The sequence below is a fragment of the Eschrichtius robustus genome, chromosome 18 (assembly GCF_028021215.1).
Source record: "Eschrichtius robustus isolate mEscRob2 chromosome 18, mEscRob2.pri, whole genome shotgun sequence".
In the NCBI taxonomy this organism is placed as follows: Eukaryota; Metazoa; Chordata; class Mammalia; order Artiodactyla; family Eschrichtiidae; genus Eschrichtius; species Eschrichtius robustus.
The window spans coordinates 10,126,787-10,147,119 of NC_090841.1; the positions used below are offsets into that span (position 1 = coordinate 10,126,787).

The 20,333-nt window shown below is 39.2% G+C and overlaps 1 protein-coding gene across 14 annotated transcripts in view; it reads left to right on the forward strand.

Annotated features, from left to right (window-relative positions):
- Positions 1-20,333, forward strand: part of KL (klotho) — a 110,683-nt gene that overhangs the window by 61,565 nt on the left and 28,785 nt on the right. Inside the window, exon 9 of one of the 14 annotated variants that reach the window (XM_068526936.1) lies at positions 5,686-5,703. The exons of the other annotated variants lie outside the window; for them this stretch is intronic. The gene's annotated coding sequence lies outside the window, so the exon portion shown is untranslated. Of the gene's footprint in view, positions 1-5,685; positions 5,704-20,333 lie in introns of those variants that run through there. 14 annotated transcript variants of the gene reach the window in all.

Genomic DNA, 20,333 nt, shown 5'->3' on the forward strand with positions numbered 1-20,333 from the left:
AGGCTCGGGCTTCAGAGGTCAGATCCCAGGGAGAGGACTGGGGTTGGCTGCGTGAACATGGCCTGAAGGGGGCTAGTGCGCCACAGCTAGCCGGGAGGGAGTCCAGGAAAAAGTCTGGACCTGCCTAAGAGTCAAGAGACCATTGTTTCGGGGTGCACAAGGATAGGGGATTCAGAGCACCGCCTAAATAGCCTCCAGAGATGGGCGCGAGCCACAGCTATAGTGTGGACACCAGAGACGGGCATAAGACACTAAGGCTGCTGCTGCAGCCACCAAGAAGCCTGTGTGCAAGCACAGGTCACTCCACACCTCCCCTCCTGGGAGACTGTGCAGCCTGCCACTGCCCGGGTCCCGTGATCCAGGGACAACTTCCCTGGGAGAACACATGGCACACCTCAGGCTGTTGCAACGTCATGCTGGCCTCTGCTGCCACAGGCTCGCCCTGCATTCCGTACCCTCCCTCCCCGAGCCTGAGTGAGCCAGAGCCCCCAAATGAGCATACGGTTAACAGCTGATCTTTCAGCAGAAGCTCTGAAGCCAGAAGGGTGTGGCCGGACATATTTAAAGTGATGAAAGGGAAAAACCTACAACCAAGATTACTCTACCCAGCAAGGATCTCATTCAGATTCGACGGAGAAATTAAAACCTTTACAGACAAGCAAAAGCTAAGAGAATTCAGCACCACCAAACCAGCTTTACAACAAATGCTAAAGGAACTTCTCTAGGCAGGAAACACAAGAGAAGGAAAACACCTACAATAACAAACCCGAAACAATTAAGAAAATGGTAATAGGATCATACATATTGATAATTACCTTAAATGTAAATGGATTAAATGCTCCAACCAAAAGACATAGACTAGCTGAATGGATACAAAAACAAGACCCGAATATGTGCTTCAGACCTAGGGACACATACAGACTGAAAGTGAGGGGATGGAAAAAGATATTCCATGCAAATGGAAATCAAAAGAAAGCTGGAGTAACCATTCTCATATCAGACAAAATCAACTTTAAAATAAAGACTATTACAAGAGACAAAGAAGGACACTACCAATGATCAAGGGATCAATCCAAGAAGAAGATATAACAATCGTAAATATTTATGCACCCAAAATAGGAGCACCTCAATACATACAGCAAGTGCTAACACCCATAAAAGGGGAACTCGACAGTAACACAATAATAGTAGGGGACTTTAACACCCCACTTTCACCAATGGACAGATTAACCAAAATGAAAATAAATAAGGAAAAACAAGCTTTAAATGACACGTTAAACAAGATGGACTTAATTGATATTTATAGGACATTCCATCCAAAAACCACAGAATACACTTTTTTCTCAAGTGCTCATGGAACATTCTCCAGGATAATATCTTGGGTCACAAATCAAGCCTTGGTAAATGTAAGAAAATTGAAATCCTATCAAGTATCTTTTCCGACCACAATGATATAAGACTAGATATCAATTACAGGAAAAAAACTGTAAAAAATACAAACACATGGAGGCTAAACAATACGTTACTAAATAACCAAGAGATCACTGAAGAAATCAAAGAGGAAATCAAAAATACCTAGAAAAAAAGGACAATGAAAACACGACAACCCCAAACCTATGGGATGCAGCAAAAGCGGTTCTAAGAGGGAAGTTTATAGCAATACAATCCTACCTCAAGAAACAAGAAACATCTCAAATAAACAACCTAACCTTACACCTAAAACAATTAGAGAAAGAAGAACAAAAAAACCTCAAAGTTAGCAGAAGGAAAGAAATCATAAACATCAGATCAGGGCTTCCCTGGTGCCACAGTGGTTAAGAATCCGCCTGCCAATGCAGGGGACACGGGTTTGAGCCCTGGTCCGAGAAGTTCCCACATGCTGCAGAGCAACTAATCCTGTGTGCCACAACTACTGAGCCTGCACTGTAGAGCCTGTAAGCTACAACTACTGAAGCCTGCATGCCTAGAGCCACTGCTCTACAACAAGAGAAGCCACCACAATGAGAAGCCCGCGCACTGCAATGAAGAGTAGCCCCCACTCGCTGCAACTAGAGAAAGCCTGTGCACAGCAGCAAAGACCCAGTGCAGCCAAAAATAAATGAATTAAAAAAAAATCAGATCGGAAATAAATGAAAAAGAAAAGAAGGAAACGATAGCAAAGATCAGTAAAACTAAAAGCTGGTTCTTTGAGAAGATAAACAAAATTGATAAACCATTAGCCAGACTCATCAAGAAAAAAAAGGGAGAAGACTCACGTCAGTAGAATTAGAAATGAAAAAAGAGAAGTAACAACTGACACTGCAGAAATACAAAGGATCGTGAGAGATTACTACAAGCAACTATCTGCCAATAAAATAGACAACCTGGAAGAAATGGACAGATTCGTAGAAAAGCACAACCTTCTGAGACCGAACCAGGAAGAAATAGAAAATATAAACAGACCAATAGCAACCACTGAAATTGAAACTGTGAGTTAAAAACTTCCAACAGGGACTTCCCTGGTGGCACAGTGGTTGAGAATCCACCTTCCAATGCGGGGGACGCAGGTTCGATCCCTGGTCTGGGAGGATCCCACATGCCCCGGAGCAACTGAGCCTGTGTGACACAACTACTGAACCTGCGCTCTAGAGCCCGCAAGCCACAGCTACTGAGGCCTGTGCGCCTGGAGCCCGTGCTCCGCAGCAAGAGAGGGCACCACAGTGAGAAGCCCGCACACCACAATGGGGAGGGGCCCATGCTTCCCGCAACTAGAGAAAGCCCACGCGCAGCAATGAAGACCCAATGCAACCAAAAATAAATAAATTCATTAATTAATTTAAAACAAAATCTTAAAACAAAACAAACAAAAGCCTAGGACCAGATGGCTTCACAGGCGAATTCTATCAAACATTTAGAGAAGAGCTAAAACCTATGCTTCTCATACTCTTCCAAATTATAGCAGAGGAAGGAACACTCCCGAACTCATTCTACGAGGCCATCATCACCCTGATACCAAAATCAGACAAAGATATCACAAAAAAAGAAAACTACAGGCCAATATCACTGATAAACATAGGTGCAAAAATCCTCAACAAAATACTAGCAAGCAGAGTCCAACAGCACATTAAAAGGATTGTACACCATGATCAAGTGGGGTTTATCCCAGGAATGCAAGGATTCTTCAATATATGCAAATCAATCAATGTGATAAACCATATTAACAAATTGAAGGAGAAAAACCATATGATCATCTCAATAGATGCAGATAAAGCTTTTGACAAAATTCAACACCCATTTATGATAAAAACCCTCCAGAATGTAGGCATAGAGGGAACTTACCTCAACATAATAAAGGCCATATATGACAAACCCACAGCCAACATCGTTCTCAATGGTGAAAAACTGAAACCATTTCCACTAAGATCAGGAACAAGACAAGGTTGCCCACTCTCACCACTATTATTCAACATAGTTCTGGAAGTTTTAGCCACAGCAATCAGAGACGAAAAAGAAATAAAGGGAATCCAAATCGGAAAAGAAGAAGTAAACCTGTCACTGTTTGCAGATGACATGATACTATACGTAAAGAATCCTAAAGATGCTACCAGAAAACTGCTAGAGCTAATCAATGAATCTGGTAAAGTAGAAGGATACAAAATTAATGCACAGAAACCTCCTGCATTCCTATACACTAATTATGAGAAATCGGAAGAAGAAATTAAGGAAACACTCCCATTTACCATTGCAACAAAAAGAGTAAAATACCTAGGAATAAACCTACCTAAGGAGACAAAAGACCTGTATGCAGAAAACTATAAGACACTCATGAAAGAAATTAAAGATGATACAAACAGATGGAGAGATATACCATGTTCTTGGATTGGAATAATCAACATTGTGAAAATGACTCTACTACCCAATGCAATCTACAGTTTCAATGCAATCCCTATCAAACTACCAATGGTATTTTTCACAGAACTAGAACAAAAAATTTCACAATTTGTGTGGAAACACAGAAGACCCTGAATAGCCAAAGAGGTCTTGAGGGAAAAAAAACGGAGCTGGAGGAATCAGACTCCCTGACTTCAGACAATACTACAAAGCTACAGTAATCAAGACAATATGGTACTGGCACAAAAACAGAAACATAGATCAAGGGAACAAGATAGAAAGCCCAGAGATAAACCCACGCACCTACGGTCAACTAATCTATGACAAAGGAGGTAAAGATATACAATGGAGAAAAGACAGTCTCTTCAATAAGTGGTGCTGGGAAAACTGGACAGCTACATGTAAAAGAATGAAATTAGAACACTCCCTAACACCATACACAAAAATAAACTCAAAATGGATTAAAAACCTAAATGTAAGGCCAGACACTATCAAACTCTTAGAGGAAAACATAGGCAGAACACTCTATGACATAAATCACAGCAAGATCCTTTTTGACCCACCTCCTAGAGAAATGGAAATAAAAACAAAAATAAACAAATGGGACCTAATGAAACTTGAAAGCTTTTTCACAGAAAAGGAAACCATAAACAAGACGAAAAGACAACCCTCAGAATGGGAGAAAATATTTGCAAACGAAGCAAAATATACAAGCAGGTCATGCAGCTCAATATCAAAAAAACAAACAACCCAATCCAAAAATGGGCAGAAGACCTAAATAGACATTTCTCCAAAGAAGATATACAGATTGCCAACAAACACATGAAAGGATGCTCAACATCACTAATCATTAGAGAAATGCAAATCAAAACTACAATGAGGTATCACCTCACACCGGTCAGAATGGCCATCATCAAAAAATCTACAAACAATAAATGCTGGAGAGGGTGTGGAGGAAAGGAAACCCTCTTGCACTGTTGGTAGGAATGTAAATTGATACAGCCACTATGGAGAACAGTATGGAGGTTCCTTAAAAAACTAAAAATAGAACTACCATACGACCCAGCAATCCCACTACTGGGCATATATCCTGAGTAAACCATAATTCAAAAAGAGTCATGTACCACAATATTCATTGCAGCTCTATTTACAATAGCCAGGATGTGGAAGCAACCTAAGTGTCCATTGACAGATGAATCGATAAAGAAGATGTAGCACATATATACAGTGGGATATTACTGAGCCATAAAAAGAAATGAAATTGAGTTATTTGTAGTGAAGTGGATGGACCTAGAGACTGTCATACAGAGTGAAGTTAAGTCAGAAAGAGAAAAACAAATACCGTATGCTAACACCTATATGGAATCTAAAGAAAGCTTCTGAAGAACCTAGAGGCAGGACAGGAATAAAGCCACTGACGTAGAGAATGGACTTGAGGACGTGGGGAGGGGGAAGGGTAAGCTGGGACAAAGTGAGAGAGTGGCATGGACATATATACACTACCAAACGTAAAATAGATAGCTAGTGGGAAGCAGCCGCATAGCACAGGGAGATTAGCTCGGTGCTTTGTGACCACCTAGAGGGGTGGGATAGGGAGGGTGGGAGGGAGGTAGGTGCAAGAGGGAAGAGATATGAGGACATATGTATATGTATAACTGATTCACTTTGTTATAAAGCTGAAACTAACACACCATTGTAAAGCAATTATACTCCAATAAAGATGTTAAAAAAAATGTTATGTGGTGTCCCGGATGGGATCCTGGGACAGGAAATGGACATTAGGAAAAAACTAAGGAAATCTGGTTTTGTTTTTAGCTTCAGCAAAAAGTGGAATTACAAGGCTACAGCACGTCTCAGGAACCCAAGGACTGGGATGAAGTTGGGCCTCCGATACAAACTTTAAAGAGGGACTGATGTGCTGTTGTGAGCTGGGAAATTTTCTTTTCCTCCATCTCTCAACTCTGCTTCTTTCTTGCATGTCTGCTTCAAGGTTCCGTGATGTGGCAGCCTGGGTTTCCAACCACACAGTGGAAAACTGCCAGTGATGGTTCCTTAATTTATATCTCCTCTGGTGGGACTTCCCTGGTGGTCCAGTGGTTAAGATTCCGTGCTCCCAATGTAGGGGGCCAGGGTTCAATCCCTGGTCAGGGAACTAGATCCCGCATGCTGCGACTAAGACCTGGTGCAGCCAAGTAAATAAATAAATAAATATATCTCCTCTGATTAACAGACCATTCATTTATTCAGTCATTCATTCATTCATATAAGAAATATATATTGCATGCCTACTATGTGCCAGTTAAACTCTATTGTGTTTAACTATGTTTTGCCGATAAGATAAAGCAAACATTATTCAATCCTCATGGAAGTTATTAGATCATAAGAAAGATATTGCTTTATTACTTATACAAATAACAACATAATGACCAATAAGACAAGTGCCAAGAAGAAAATGTTCTTTGTATCATGAATCTGTTCCCCAACTGAGTATAGGGTATGGAGGAGGACTTCCTGGGGGGAGTGACATAAAACTGAGACCTATGCATAAATACAAGTTACCCAGACACTGGGGACAGGTGTGGTGAACACCTTTATAAAAAAAGTTTGAAGATGAGCAAAGGGACAGAGGTAGAAAGTTAGCATATTTCTCCTAAGCCTATAGCTAGTGTCTACAAGATGGATTCAATAAATTTCTATTTATTAAACACAAATTTATTTATTGACTCCCAAAGAACATATAGTTTTGTAGTGTCCATGTAACATTTACAAAAATAGTTGATCATGTTCTTGACCACACAGAAAGTCTTAATCTCAGTAAAGTAATTTAGAAATCTAGAAAACATTGTTGATTTCCTAGGAAAATATGAATTTTTAAAATTCATTGAAGAAGTAGAAATTTTGACTAGTTTGAGCACCATAGGAGAGATTAGAAAAGAGATTAAAAATGTATTACAGAAAAAGTTAACAGGATTTGATAATTGCATAGCTGAACACTATTTAACCTTAGAGGGCAAGCATTTCTGATGTAATTTAAATTATTTAAGACTATAGAAGAAGACAGACAAGTTCTCATTGTATTTATGAGGCCAATCTTATTACTGCAACCTGATAAAAATAGTACTGCAAAAAGACCAATAGTACACTAGATGCAGAAAATTCTAAATGTGATATTAGCTACAATAATCCAACAATGTATTGAATATTAACTGACTAACAAACTATGGCCAAGTAGAGTTTATTGCAAGAATGCAAGGTTGCATTGGTATCAGGAAATCAAGCAATATGATTCATTACACCAACAAATTAAAGCAGAAAAGTAAATTAACATGTCAATAGATGTCGAAAAGCCATCTTGATAAACATTTGGCAGCTATCCTTAATAAGAACTTTAGGAAAATATGTACAGGAGGAACATTTGTAAGTATGATAAAGACTACAAAACACTGGTAAACATTGTTTTAAATAGCAGACCACTAAAATTACTTTAATTATGACCAGGAACTAGATAAGATTGCTTGTTCTTGCCATTATTATTCAACATTGTTTTAAAAGTTCTAGCAAATGCAGTGAGAAAAGATAGTAAAATAATTTGTATAAACATTGAAAAAGAAAGGATAAAACTCTTTTTTGTGATAATATTATTATATTCCTGGAAAACCCAAGAGACATAAGGAAAAAATACTTGAATTGGTAAGACAGATAGATATAAAAATACATATAACAATCAATAGCAGAAATGACCTAACCATGAAAATGGGAAAAATCAATCTGTGGTTACAATAAAATGCAAAGAAATACTGTGGGAAGACAACTATTACATCCTGAAAACAAGACTCAAACAAATGGAAAATCATACTAAGTTCTTAGATGTATAGACTAAAAATAATTTAAATGTTAGAGCTTCTAAAATTCACTATATACATGTACATATAATATTTACATTTAACATTAATTATATATATGGCAATTCCAATTAGAATCATAGCATTTTTTTTTAACATCTTTATTGGAGTATAATTGCTTTACAATGGTGTGTTAGTTTCTGCTTTATAACAAAGTGAATCAGTTATACATATACATATGTTCCCATATCTCTTCCCTCTTGCGTCTCTTTCCCTCCCACCCTCCCTATCCCACCCCTCTAGGTGTTCACAAAGCACCGAGCTGATCTCCCTGTGCTATGCGGCTGCTTCCTACTAGCTATCTATTTTACATTTGGTAGTGTATATATGTCCATGCCACTCTCTCACCCTGTCACATCTTACCCCTCCCCCTCCCCATATCCTCAAGTCCATTCTCTAGTAGGTCTGTGTCTTTATTCCCATCTTGCCACTAGGTTCTTCATGACCTTTTTTTTTTTTTTTTTCCTTAGATTCCATATATATGTGTTAGCATACTGTATTTGTTTTTCTCTTTCTGACTTACTTCACTCTGTATGACAGACTCTAACTCCATCCGCCTCACTACAAATACCTCCATTTCGTTTCTTTTTATGGCTGAGTAATATTCCATTGTATATATGTGCCTCATCTTCTTTATCCATTCATCCAATGATGGACACTTAGGTTGCTTCCATGTCCTGGCTATTGTAAATAGAGCTGCAATGAACATTTTGGTACATGACTCTTTTTGAATTATGGTTTTCTCAGGGTATATGCCCAGGAGTGGGATTGCTGGGTCGTATGGTAGTTCTATTTTTAGTTTTTTAAGGAACCTCCATACTGTTCTCCATAGTGGCTGTATCAATTTACATTCCCACCAACAGTGCAAGAGGGTTCCCTTTTCTCCACACCCTCTCCAGCATTTATTGTTTGTAGATTTTTTGATGATGGCCATTCTGACCGGTGTGAGATGATATCTCATTGTAGTTTTGATTTGCAATTCTCTAATGATTAATGATGTTGAGCATTCTTTCATGTGTCTGTTGGCAATCTGTATATCTTCTTTGGAGAAATGTCTATTTAGGTCTTCTGCCCATTTTTGGATTGGGTTGTTTGTTTTTTTGTTATTGAGCTGCATGAGCTGCTTGTAAATCTTGGAGATCAGTCCTTTGTCAGTTGCTTCATTTGCAAATATTTTCTCCCATTCTGAGGGTTGTCTTTTGGTCTTGTTTATGGTTTCCTTTGCTGTGCAAAAGCTTTTAAGTTTCATTAGGTCCCATTTGTTTATTTTTGTTTTTATTTCCATTTCTCTAGGAGGTGGGTCAAAAAGGATCTTGCTGTGATTTGTGTCATAGACTGTTCTGCCTGTGTTTTCCTCTAAGAATTTTATAGTGTCTGGCCTTACATTTAGGTCTTTAATCCATTTTGAGTTTATTTTTGTGTATGGTGTTAGGGAGTGTTCTAATTTCATACCTTTACATGTACCTGTCCAGTTTTCCCAGCACCACTTATTGAAGAGGCTGTCTTTTCTCCACTGTATAGAATCATAGCATTTAAAAACAATATAAAAAGATCTTACAGCTTATTTGGAAAAATAAAAAGCCCAAGAATAAAATGTATACAAAGAAGACTAGTGAGTGCAGATATTAAAGCGTACTATAAAGCCACTATAATCAAATAAATAAGGCATTGGTTTTTAAAATAAATAAACATGGTAGAGGAATTGAATGAAAAGTCTTGGTATAGATTCCAAAATATACACTATTTTAATCTATTATGAAGTTGATACTTTAATTCAGTGTGAGCTGGAAGGTGCTGGCTCAATTGACCATGCAGCTGGAAGAAAATGGAAATGTACACGTCTCTCAGCATTTATAGAAATACATTCCAGATAACTGAAGACTTCAAAGCAAAAAATTAAGTGTAAAAATAAATCAATGAATAGATAGATGAATGAATGACTTAAATTACAGAAGAAAATCTAGGAGCCTGTACATACAGTTTAGGGTTTGTGGAGACTGTTCTTAACCAAGACAAGGAAACAAAAGCTATAGAAGATTTAAAGAAGGTCAATGAGAAATTGTATAGTTAAAAATATATTTGCATCACAGATGATTAAAACAAAGTTAATATCTTTAAAATACTAAGAGTTCTTACTAATGGCAACAAATAATAGAAAATAAATACGAATGGATAATTTATCCAAAAGTGGATATAATGGCCATAAACATATGGATACTCAAAATTATCAGTAATCAAAGAAATGGAAATCAAAGTAACAATGCATTATCCCTTTATAGCCATGTATTTAATAAAAATATAATAGAACATAACACCATCACACTCTTTAGAGGTAAGGATGCACAGGAAAAGGTACTGTCATACTCTGCAAGTTAAATATTAATTGCAGTATGGCAATATCTTCTGAGAATAAAAATTCACATACACTTTGATTCACCAGTCTCGTTCCTGAGAAGCTATTCCAAAGAAATAAAAATACATAATAATTTCATAAAAATATATGTACCATGATGTTTATTACAGCATTATTCATACAGTTAAAATTCTGAAACAAAGTGAATCCCCATAGAAGAATATTTGAATCAATCTTCAAAAGAAAATATTAAAAAATTTCCTAGGATATTATGCAGCCATTAAAAAGGATATACTATAGCAAAGTCTGTACACTTGGTTAGGATTTCTATGAAGTATTATTGAGTGACAAAAATCTAGCTGCAGAGATGTATGGTACTATATTTCTGTAAATAATACTAATATACAAGGAAGAAACTATGTCGTGTCGTGTATATGTGCATTTGTGAATGTGTGTATGTGTTTACAACACTAGGTTGTTAACACAGGATACTTAGTGTGGTTTAGGAAGAAAGAAAGGAAGGTAGGAAAGAAGGAAGGAATAAATAAGAGGGGGAAGGAATTGAACTATTTAAAAAGTTAGCATGATCCCCATTTATGTTCTCTTTGTGGAATAATAAAAAATAAAGGAATGCCAGGCTACCGATAGGCAAGCTTTCAGTCACTTTTCCTAAAGACCTGACTTTTCTACCTTATTGTTCCTGTAGCTGCTATTCTGTCAGCAAATATGTTCCAGTCAGCACACTGAGGAGAGTTCTTTTTCATCTCTGCAGCCTACTTAAGTAAACACAGGAGCTCCACGTTTCTTTATCGTTCCATTTGACAGATTGTGTGCGAGCCACAGAAAAAGACAGAACATTGCACAACCATTTTGCCACGCTTGACAGTTTAATGGACCTGCCAATTGTTGCACCAGCTTTGTATTATTAAATGTTTTAATTAAAGAGAAACTAGAAATCTATACAAGGGAACTTCCGAAGAGCTACATTTCTCTTAATTCCTGGAGTTACAGCACATTAGGAAGAGAAGCAGGGATCATGCCTGTAGAAGACTTTGTGTGATAACTCCTGACACTGGGAATGCCAGTTAAACCTTGAGACCAGATCTTCAAGGCCAGCTACTCACTTGGGAAATAAAGAATGTCTGCAGGGGGTGTTACTGACTTCTCCAGGGTGGTCCTGCCATACAGTTACCCCTTTCCCCTGATTTTCTCCTTCCTGTTGGGTGATTACTTCTTCTCCAGGGCCATCATCTATCTCGCTGGTTTCCTTGACTTTTGTCTTATGATCTCTTTGAAGACCCACGATCTCTCCTTATTGATAGATCACGTAGTTAGTTAAAACCCATTGTTACATTAACTAACCTTTAAGGCAAATGTATTTTTTAATGACCCTTGATACAGATCTTGGAGGGGAAACTCAGGCTCTCAAAGCTAAATGGATGGGACGGATCCGGCCCACACTGGCTGGGGGCGAGGGGGTGGTCACTCCTGTCTCCTCAGGGGAAGTGCCGCGTTGTTTTCCTCTACAAATGCTCTCAGATCAGACTCATTTCTCACTCCCTCCTTGCCTGTCTCTAGCCTGAGATGAACAGTTTTTGTGTGTTAGAAAACAATACATGGAATTGCTTTGGTGCTCGCACTAATGTGGAAGGATGGAGGGTCAAGTCCGAATATTTGAGAATAAACCTTTCATAGTTTGTCCACAAAAAACAAAACAAAACAAAAAATCAGGTTTCGGGAAGTTTCAGGTTTCTTAGAAACCGCACTTGACATGCCGCTAAGAACCGTTCTGTTCCTGTAGAGAAGGGCAATTATGGGCAAGTATTTCTGGGAACATGGTCATATTAAACAATGACAACAAAAGACTCCCCGGTGAATTTTGCCACTTTGTATGACCCCCTCCTTAATCTGAATTTCAGAGATGTTAAAATACCACTAAGAAGAATGGCTGCCACAATTTAAATGTGCATCATGATGCTTTGCGTAGCAGTTCTTTGAAAACAGCTGGATTTTGAGGCTGTCGTTATGGAGGGGACTCAGTGTTTGTGAGCCCTTCGTAGCCCTCAGATGTCCACGCCTGAGGACTCTACCTTAATCTACGGGCACTTATTTTTGAGAATCCACAATCATGCAGATGTCCACTAGGGTTGGAAATGGTGATTCTCTAAAACTCCCCGTGCCCTGCTATGGCATTGCCTAACACCTCAGGGCTCAGATGCAAAGGAAGGCACCCGGGTGGAGAGGAGGGGGTAGAATGATGCTTTCTGTGACCTGGAAGCCCTTTCTGAAGCTTTTTTCCACTCATCCTTCTTCTCCCCAATCCCTCCATTCCCATTTAGATCTGCGGCTCTGCTCTGAGGACCAAAAACAGCTTCCCACTCTGCGTGTGCGTTATCTCCCCGTGAGGCCCCACTTGTGGGCAGGAGATCACACTCGAAGGTTGCTTGGTGAGCACAGAACAGAATTCAGTGAGATAGGGAGGCAGGATGCTGGTGGCCTGTGTGTCCCTTGGGGAGAGGCCACTGACAGGGGAGCGAGGCCCTGGAAGCCCACTGCCCTGGTGCTCTCTTTCCGATGGGCATTCCCAGTGTTCCCCTCTGAGATTTCCTTTCTTGTGGTTCCAAGACTGACCAGCTGCCCCTCTGGGCAGAACGTTCTTCCTGGTTTCATAGAACCAGCTTCCAGTCACTTTGAACTGGGAGGCTTACTGTTGTTCTAAGGTGTCTGTACTTTTCTGCCTGGCCCCCTGAGAGTGCTTCTCAAGGGTTTTCCCCCATGCGTGCCCAAGTTTGAGGGGTTCCCCAGCCTAGATACCCACTCTCCCCCCGTACTGGTCCATGTCTCCAGCTGGGAAGGAATGTATTTGACTTTCTTAATTCCCTGTTCTTTCCCCTGTTCTTAATTAAATCTGTTGTCTGTGAGGTCGCAGTGAAGATGTGTTCATTTAGAGCATTTTCCTTACTCATAAGGTGGCATCTGGAAAAGGCAGAGCGAGCACATGTCAGCATAAAGCACAGCCCAAGAGGATTTCTGACAAGGGTCTAGGGAACAAGTGCAGAAATATGCTCTCCATCTCACCCTCTTCGCTGCTTCTTATACAAGTTGTCATTAAATTGTCCTTTGGCAATTTATAAAGGTGATAACTTAAACAGTTACAATTCACCCTTGGCTTTAAAAATGTACCAGTCAGTAAGAAGTCAGTGTTCCCACATCCTCCCAGCTTCCTCCTGGAGTGGTGGGGAATGGTGCCTGGCAGCGGGACTACAAAGAGTCAGAGCTTCTGGCTGGAGTACAAGCAAGAGGCGGTTCATTATTGCAGCATCTGTGGGAATTTAAAAACTGAGAAAACCAACTGAAATTTGCTCTGCTTTTTATTATCACCATGAGCTGGCAGTTCTAAATTCTTTTAGTGAGATATTTTATTGTTCTTTGTTCTATATCAATCGTTGCAGTTACTGCTGAGTTTTAGCAGAATATATGTAAGCTTCCAATTAGCATATTTGATTATATATCCTTTAATAAGCTTTTTAATCTACTAGGAAGTTAACTCAGAGAACTCTCAGCTACAGTCAGCCCCTGACACAGGCAGATCCGGCTACATGGGTTTGTTTCAATAGTAAGAAAATAAGAGCAAGAACAGGTGAGAGTTTGGAATTGTTCTACCTTGCTTTGGGCATAATTCAGTTCCTGTTTCCAACCCTGTGATTGTTTGGACTGTATATTTGACATAAACAATGAGTGACTGTAAAACAAAGAACCAGAGTTGAGTTAATTGAATTCTATCATTTCCTGTGATCAATTAGAACTTCCATTTTTGTTTAAAGTTTAAAACAGTGACCAACATTTTAAACTGAATGACTTCTCACCCACTAAGATGTCTATAACCCAAAAGATGGACAAGGATGTGGAGAAACTGGAATCCTTATGCTTTGTTAGTGGGAGGGTAAAATGCGCAGCCACTTGGAAAATAGTTTGGTAGTTTCTTAAAATGTTAAACAAAAATACCTTACATGGTCCGGCAATTCTGCTCCTAGGTATCTACCCATGAGAAATGAGTCACTCTCTGTTCTTTCGACCACATTCTAGTTCTTAGAAGCAAGTCACTAAATACAGCCCACACTCAAGGAGAGGAGAATTAAGCTCCGCCTCTTGAAGGCTGGAGGTGAATAATTTGTGGACATATTTTTAAACCACCCTCTGAACCAGGTATCGTTCTACATTATTCAGGAGGGAGATGTTTATGGTTGGAAAGTTGAGGATGCTATAAGGAAGAAATCTTTTTGCTTTCTTTTTGTCTTCTACAGATATAACATCATCCATGTCAAGCACAGGTCTATCCCTTTCTTCTCTTTATTCTTGCACTAAATATGCATTTTACAAGTCTTTATTATTACTGCTTATTTATTGCTGTCCTCAGTACATTCTGAAAATTTCAATAAATGCTGGGTTTCAGATTCCTGACGCTGCTCATAGGTGTTATGCCCATCTTTTGAATCTGTCCTTGATATTTTGCCCTGTTTTTAGGAAACAGGACATAATTTTTTTTTAAACATCTTTATTGGAGTATAATTGCTTTACAATGGTGTATTATTTTCTGCTGTATAACAAACTGAATCAGCTATATGTGTACATATATTGCCATATCTCCTCCCTCTTGCGTCTCCCTCCCACCCTCCCTATCCCACCCCTCTAGGTGGTCACAGAGCACCGAGCTGATCTCCCTGTGCTATGCGGCTGCTTCCTACTAGCTATCTATTTTACATATGGTAGTGTATATATGTCCATGCCACTCTCTCACTTTGTCCCAGCTTACTCTTCCCCCTCCCCATGTCCTCAAGTACATTCTCCATGTCTGCGTCTTTATTCCTGTCCTGCCCCTAGGTTCTTCAGAAGCATTTTTTTTTTTTTTAGATTCCATATATATGTGTTAGCATATGGTATTTGTTTTTCTCTTTCTGACTTACTTCTCTCTGTATGACAGACTCTAGGTCCATCCACCTCACTACAAATAACTCAGTTTTGTTTCTTTTTATGGCTGAGTAATATTCCATTGTACAAATGTGCCACATCTTCTTTACCCATTCATATGTCGATGAACACTTAGGTTGCTTCCATGTTCTGGCTATTGTAAATAGAGCTGCAATGAACATTGTGTTACATGACTCTTTTTGAATTATGGTTTTCTCAGGGTATATGCCCAGTAGTGGGATTGCTGGGTCATATGGTAGTTCTATTTTTAGTTTTATAAGGAACCTCCATACTGTTCTCCATAGTGTCTGTATCAATTTACATTCCCACCAACAGTGCAAGAGGGTTCCCTTTCCTCCACACCCTCTCCAGCATTTATCGTTTGTAGATTTTTTAATGATGGCCATTCTGACCGGTGTGAGGTGATACCTCATTGTAGTTTTGATTTGCATTTCTCTAATGATTAGTGTTGTTGAGCATCCTTTCATGTGTTTGTTGGCAATCTGTATATCTTCTTTGGAGAAATGTCTATTTAGGTCTTCTGCCCATTTTTGGATTGGGTTGTTGGTTTTTTTTGATATTGAGCTGCATGAGCTGCTTTTATATTTTGGAGATCAATCCTTTGTCAGTTGCTTCATTTGCAAATATTTTTGCCCATTCTGAGGGTTGTCTTTTCATCTTGTTTATGGTTTCCTTTGCTGTGCAAAAGCTTCCAAGTTTCATTAGGTCCCATTTGTTTATTTTTGTTTTTATTTCCATTTCTCTAGGAGGTGGGTCAAAAAGGATCTTGCCGTGATTTATGTCATAGACTGTTCTGCCTATGTTTTCCTCCAAGAGTTTGATAGTGTCTGGCCTTACATTTAGGTCTTTAATCCATTTTGAGTTTATTTTTGTTTATGGTGTTAGGGAGTGTTCTAATTTCATTCTTTTACGTGTAGCTGTCGATTTTTCCCAGCACCACTTATTGAAGAGGCTATCTTTTCTCCATTGTATATCATTGCCTCCTTTATCAAAGATAAGGTGACCATATGTGCGTGGATTTATCTCTGGGCTTTCAATCCTGTTCCATTGATCCATATTTCTGTTTTTGTGCCAGTACCATACTGTCTTGATTACTGTAGATTTGTAGTATAGTCTGAAGTCAGGGAGCCTGATTAATCCAGCTCCGTTTTTCTTTCTTAAGATTGCCTTGGCTATTCGGAGTCTTTTGTGTTTCCCTACGAATTGTGAAAGTTTTTGTTCTAGTTCTGTGAAAAATGCTGTAGTTTGAGAGGGATTGCATTGAATCTGTAGATTGCATTGGGTAGTATAGTCATTTTCACAATGTTGATTCTTCTAATCCAAGAACATGGTATATGTCTCCATCTGTTTGTAATCATCTTTAATTTCTTTCGTGAGTGTCTCATAGTTTTCTGCATACAGGTCTTTTGTCTCCTTAGGTAGATTTATTCCTAGGTATTTTATTCTTTTTGTTGTAATGGTAAATGGGAATGTTTCCTTAATTTCTCTTTACGGTTTTTCATCATTAGTGTATAGGAATGCAAGAAATTTCTGTGTATTAATTTTGTATCCTGCTACTTTACCAACTTCATTGATTAGCTCTAGTAGTTTTCTGGTAGCATCTTTAGGATTCTCTATGTATACTATCATGTCATCTGCAAACAGTGACAGGTTTACTTCTTCTTTTCCGATTTAGATTCCTTTTATTTCTTTTTCATCTCTGATTGCTGTGGCTAAAACTTCCAAAACTATGTTGAATAATAGTTGTGAGCATGGGCAACCTTGTCTTGTTCCTGATCTTAGTGGAAATAGTTTCAGTTTTTCACCATTGAGAACGATGTTAGCTGTGGGCTTGTCATATATGGCCTTTATTATGTTGAGGTAAGTTCCTTCTACGCCTACTTTCTGGAGAGCTTTTATCATAAGTGGGTGTTGAATTTTGTCAAAAGCTTTTTTTGCATCTATTGAGATGATCATATGTTTTTTGTTTGTTTTTATTTATTTATTTATTTATTTATTTATTTTTGGCTGTGTTGGGTCTTTGTTTCTGTGCGAGGGCTTTCTCTAGTTGTGGCAAGTGGGGGCCACTCTTCATCGCGGTGCGCAGGCCTCTCACTATCGCAGCCTCTCTTGTTGCAGAGCACAGGCTCCAGACGCGCAGGCTCAGTAGTTGTGGCTCATGGGCCTAGTTGCTCCATGACATGTGGGATCTTCCCAGACCAGGGCTCGAACCCGTGTCCCCTGCATTAGCAGGCAGATTCTTAACCGCTGCGCCACGAGGGAAGCCCGATCATATGGTTTTTATCCTTCAATTTGTTAATATGGTTTATCACATTGATTGATTTGCGTATATTGAAGAATCTTTGCATTCCTGGGATAAACCCCACTTGATCATGGTGTATGATCCTTTTAATGTGCTGTTGGATTCCGTTTGCTAGTACTTTGTTGAGGATTTTTGCGTCTGTGTTCATCAGTGATACTGGTCTGTAGTTTTCTTCTTTTGTGACGTCTTTGTCTGGTTTTGTTATCAGGGTGATGGTGGCCTCATAGAATGAGTTTGGGAGTGTTCCTCCCTCTGCTGTATTTTGGAAGAGTTTGAGAAGGCTAGGTGTTAGCTCTTCTCTAAATGTTTGATAGAATTTGCCTGTGAAGCCATCTGGTCCTGGGCTTTTGTTTGTTGGAAGATTTTTAATCACAGTTTCAATTTCAGTGCTTATGATTGGTCTGTTTATATTTTCTATTTCTTCCTGGTTCAGTCTCAGAAGGTTGTGCTTTTCTAAGAATTTGTCCATTTCTTCCAGGTTGTCCATTTTATTGGCAGATAGTTGCTTGTAGTAATCTCTCATGATCCTTTGTATTTCTGTAGTGTCAGTTGTTACTTCTCCTTTTTCCTTTCTAATTCTGTTGATTTGAGTCTTCTCCCTTTTTTTCTTGATGAGTCTGGCTAATGGTTTATCAAATTTGTTTATCTTTTCAAAGAACCAGCTTTTAGTTTTATTGATCTTTGCTATTGTCTCCTTCATTTCTTTTTCATTTATTTCTGATCTGATATTTATGATTTCTTTCCTTCGGCTAACTTTGCGGTTTTTTTGTTCTTCTTTCTCTAATTGCTTTAGGTGTAAGGTTAGGTTGTTTATTTGAGACGTTTCTTGTTTCTTGAGGTAGATTGTATTGCTGTAAACTTCCCTCTTAGAACCGCTTTTGCTGCATCCCATAGGTTTTGGGTCGTCGTGTTTTCATTGTCATTTGTTTCTAGGTATTTTTGATTTCCTCTTTGATTTCTTCAGTGATCTCTTGGTTATTTAGTAGTGTATTGTTTAGCCTCCATGTGTTTGTATTTTTTACAGATTTTTTTCCTGTAATTGATATCTAGTCTCATAGTGTTGTCATCGGAAAAGATACTTGATATGATTTCAATTTTCTTAAATTTACCAAGGCTTGATATGTGACCCAGGATATGATCTATGCTGGAGAATATTCCATGAGCACTTGAGAAGAAAGTGTATTCTTTTGTTTTTGGATGGAATGTCCTATAAGTATCAATTAAATCCATCTTGTTTAATGTATCATTTGAAGCTTGTGTTTCCTTATTTATTTTCATTTTGGATAATCTGTCTATTGGTGAAAGTGGGGTGGTAAAGTCCCCTAGTATTATTGTGTTACTGTCGATTTCCCCTTTTATGGCTGTTAGCATTTGCTTTATTTATAGAGGTGCTCCTATGTTGGGTGCATAAATATTTACAATTGTTATATCTTCTTCTTGAATTGATCCCTTGATCATTATGTAGTGTCCTTCTTTGTCTTTTGTAATAGTCTTTTTTTTTAAAGTCTATTTTGTCTGATATGAAAATTGCTACTCCAGCTTTCTTTTGATTTCCATTTGCATGGAATATCTTTTTCCATCCCCTCACTTTCAGTCTGTATGTGTCCCTAGGTCTGAAGTGGGTCTGTTGTAGACAGCATATATACAGGTCTCGTTTTTGTATCCATTCAGCCAGTCTATGTCTTTTGGTTGGAACATTTAATCCATTTACATTTAAGGTAATTATCGATATGTATGTTCCTATTACCCAGGACATAATTTTAATGTCATTAGATATAATTATTGCCAGGGCCCCAGGAATGCTGAGATCTTGATCATCTATTATCAGTGATCCTTCCCACAGGCTCGGAAATCTCTCTGTGCACAGGAACAATAGCAGAAGGGTATCAAAAGACGTCTTTATTAATAGCTGTGCAAATGTCTGAGAATTATAGTAAAGGACGAGGGCTCCCACTTGCCTCTGAACCTAAATGTTAGGACTGAGCAGGCCCCGTCATGCCACAGGGCGGGACAGGGATCTATCCGTGTATCCGGCTGTACTTAGCAGCCCAGCTGCGTGCACAGAGGAAGGAGCACACATGATGGGTACCACCTGGCGATGCTGTGACCACCTCCAAACAATGTTACAGAGCTCGGTGATTCACACTAGCAACTCCCCTCCCCTAGAAGGTGCTGCAAAGGGCTGGACAGAGTAGCCTGGCTGGAGGTATGTTGTCCCTCCCTCATGTGCCCTTTGCTGCTTCCAAGTCTGGCCTCACCAGCGGGCTTGCTGTGTGCCCCGCTGTCTTGCTGTCTTTTTAAAATTTATTTATTTTATTTTTGTCTGTGTTGGGTCTTCATTGCTGTGCGCAGGCTTTCTCTAGTTGCGGAGGGCAGGAGCTACTCTTCATTGCAGTGCGTGGGCTTCTCATTGCGGTGGTTTCTCTTGTTGCAGAGCACAGGCTATAGGCGCTCCTGCTTCAGTAGTTGTGGCACGTGGGCTCAGTAGTTGTGGCTCGTGGGCTCTAGAGTGCAGGCTCAGCAGTTGTGGTGCATGGGCTTAGTTGCTCCATGGCATGTGGGATCTTCCTGGACCAGGGCTCGAACCCATGTCCCCTGCACTGGCAGGTGGATTCTTAACTACTGCACCACCAGGGAAGCCCCGGTGTCTTCTTCTTGTTGGAGACTATTTGCAGTTATACTCAAAATGTCACTTTTTAGAAGATCCACTCAGCCAATCCGCCAGCATAGCTTCCTGATTTCATCATTCTGTCATAGAGGAACCCTCCTCTTTAAGGGAAGCAGCAGAGCAAAGCTCAGATTGCCTGGGTGTCAGTCCTGGTTGGGTGACATCAGGGAAGTCACCAGTCCTTTTTCAGCCTCAACTTACTCTTCTAAAAAATAGATACAATAGTATCTATGTCATTGGGTTGTTGTG